Below are 2,995 nucleotides of genomic sequence, written 5' to 3' on the forward strand. Positions count from 1 at the left end.
GGCGGCTTCCAGGGAAATGCTGGCTGACAACAGACAGGTGCGGGGGACACTGCCCACTGCAACACAGACCGGCTCACCCCAGCAGCCTGGGCTGCGACTGGGAGCGAGGGGAGGCGAGGCGGAGGGAGGCAGGTGCCGCCCAGGGCAGGTACCTTTCTCAGTCTCGTTGCAAATGGGCCCCGTAAAGCCTTCAGGGCAGAGGCAATAGAAGGGGAGCTCGTCCTGAGACAGGCAGGTCCCACCGTTCAGGCACTCGATGGAGTCACAGAAGTCACCTGCAGCGGCAGCTCCAGCTCAGGAACAAATTCCTTCGCACAGTAAACGCTTGGGGGGCCCACTACCATGTACGTAAGTGCTGGGCCCCCGAGACAGAGAAATCAGGCGTAGCCCAGGCCTCAAGGAGTCACGGGGACCAGTGACTGGGGGTGACAGGCCCCATGAGCCTACACAAGGGGCCACTTTCCAGTGGTTTCTGCCAAGGAGACTGCGGGTCTAAAAGACGGGGTGAGGGGTTCACCGAGCAGGGGAATGAGGAGAGAACATGCTAAAGAAAGGCAGGCCTGGCCGGCATGGATCAGTGATTGAGCACTGAGCTATGAACCAGGAGGTCACGGTTCGATTCCCGGTCAGGGCACATGCCCGGGTGGCAGGCTTGATCCCCAGTAGGGGGCGTGCAGGAGGCAGCCGATCCATGATTCTCTCTCATCATTAATGTTTCTCTCTTTCTCTCTCTCTCTCTCTCTCTCTCTCTCTCTCTCTCTCTCTCTCTCTCTCTCTCTCTCTCTCTCTCTCTCTCTCTCTCTCTCTCTCTCTCTCTCTCTCTCTCTCTCTCTCTCTCTCTCTCTCTCTCTCTCTCTCTCTCTCTCTCCTTCTCCTTTCCTCTCTGAAATCAGTAAAAATCTATTGATTAAAACAAAAAACAAAAAAGGCAGAAGCACAGAGAGCCGGGTACACTGGGAGACCAGTAAGACAGCTAACCAGGTGGGCTGGGACCAGATTGGAAGGGACAACAAGAATGACAACTTTAGACTTTTCTACCTGCACACCAAGGGCTTGTCACCTTCCTTCAGCCTCCCTACCATGACCCACCAGGAAAAAGCAAATCAGAGATCCTCACTCGGGGGGGGGACCCTGGTTCCAATTCTGAGAAGGGAACTGTTATCTGGCGAGATGGGCTGGCCTCGCCTGGGCTGGGGAGGCGCTTGGGAGTGACACAAAGATCCCTCTGGCTGCTGGGTGGACAGGTGACAGCATCGGGGAATCTAGGGGACCAGGAGAGCGTCCGGGATGCTGCCCCAGACCTCCAGGTGAGAAAGGAAGGCAGAGGGGGTGAGGAGGGCAGGCGGATGTGAGACACACTGGACGAGGACTTCAGACGTGGGAGGAGGGCTGGCGAGGACATCACAGCCTCCGCTGGGGGCCTGCCTGGGTGGCCGATGTGCACGATTACCCAGAGTCCCTTGGCTCTGGTGAACGGGGTGAGCCAGGCCTGGAGGAGGGGCTTCTGACCTTAGCGTCCCAGAGGGCTCCCCCGGGCCCCACACCTGCTCGGGGTAAGACACGAGAAACATTTGTTCCTCCCCGTAAGTCTGGCCATGCCAGGCTGGAGGGCCCTCCTCCTGGAACCCCACAATCCCCACGAGCCGGGCCCGGGCTGCAGGGAAGGGAATACCGTTAATGAGCTATGGAGCCCTCAGAACTCCACCTTTGCACGGGCCTCGAGAGCTTAGGCGGCTCCCCACGCGCTATTAGTCACTGGCTTTAAATAGCAGGTTAATCCCCTCCCCTGACCTGGCCGGGCGGCGGCTGGCGGCTCGGGCACAGACAGGGCCTTGGTAATGGCCAGAGTCCTGGGCTCTGGTCCCAGCAAAGTCCAACTGCTCTTCCTCGCCCTCCCAAGTGGCTGCCGGGCCACGTGGTCCAGGGGGAAAAAGGGAAAGGGAAAGGGACAAGGTGCCTCCTTCCCCTGGGGGCCCTAGACTGACTCACCTGGGGCACAGCAGCCCGAGGACTTCCCGGTCCCAGGAAAAGCCAGATCACGCCCCCCCCCCCACCCCCACTAACTTAACCACCTTTGGGAGTTCAGGGTCCTGCCCTTTTGGTACATTTCTCCAGGCTGCGGGAACTGAGAGGAAGGGGAAGGGACAAGACCCAGGTCTCTAAAGGTTACTGAGGGGAGCCACCAGCTCCCCAGTGCGTGGGAGCCTGGCATGCCCTCAAAGGCTTCTTGCTGCAGGCCCGGGGTCAGGGGTCAGAGCCAGGCCTCCGCTGTGATCCGCCCACCTCCTGGCTTCAGTCAGTCCTGGAAATAATGGAGGGGGCGCCTGAAGAGTCCATGTCGCCCACCCACCTCCTTTCCTGGGTCCTGGAGGAGGACTGCCGCCAAGGGGATGGGGCATCCTAGACCCGCCTGCGGGAGGCCCCGCTGGTGGAGGGAGGCCTCCTGGGCGGGGGAGGAGGACCAGGGAAGATACAACAGCAGACCAAGGCCACGGAAGGAGTCCGGAGAGGAAGCCAGCCTGGCCGGCTGCAGCAGGACGCAGCCCTTTTCCGAGGCCTTCCCCAGCCTGGGAATCCTCTCCCGGGCCCCACCTAGAGCCCTGGCATCCCACCCACTTCCCCGCCCTCCCTCCCTCTTATCGCTGGTGAGCGCCGCGCCACGCCACGCGCGCGCGCGCGCGGGCGGAAATCTCCAAGGATCGGACCAGCGGCCAGGGCTTGGGAGGGAGTTCGCTGCCCGGGAGGAAAGTTAGTTGGCCGGAGACTGATCAGGACCGGAGTCCGAGAAACTTGCAGCGGGAAGGCGCGCGCGGGGCGGTCACGGTGCAATGGCCTCATGATACAGATGGGGAAAGAGAGGCCCTCCACAGCGGATTCCTTTGTTATGTTGCAGCCACCTCCCCGGGGATGGCTGGGCTGTCACCCAGTGTCCCGAGCCACCGCCCCGAGCCCCAGCCTCTCTCACCAACCAAAACTCCCCAGTGCGGAGACAGCG

At 61.4% G+C, this 2,995-nt stretch overlaps 1 protein-coding gene across 1 annotated transcript in view; it reads right to left on the minus strand.

The window, feature by feature from the left end:
* Nucleotides 1-2,995, minus strand: part of MFGE8 (milk fat globule-EGF factor 8 protein) — a 31,233-nt gene that overhangs the window by 13,815 nt on the left and 14,423 nt on the right. The window contains exon 3 of the mRNA XM_005886528.2: nucleotides 1,879-1,882. The gene's annotated coding sequence lies outside the window, so the exon portion shown is untranslated. The remainder of the gene's footprint in view (nucleotides 1-1,878; nucleotides 1,883-2,995) is intronic.

This window comes from Myotis brandtii, unplaced genomic scaffold (assembly GCF_000412655.1).
Source record: "Myotis brandtii unplaced genomic scaffold, ASM41265v1 scaffold988, whole genome shotgun sequence".
In the NCBI taxonomy this organism is placed as follows: domain Eukaryota; kingdom Metazoa; phylum Chordata; class Mammalia; order Chiroptera; family Vespertilionidae; genus Myotis; species Myotis brandtii.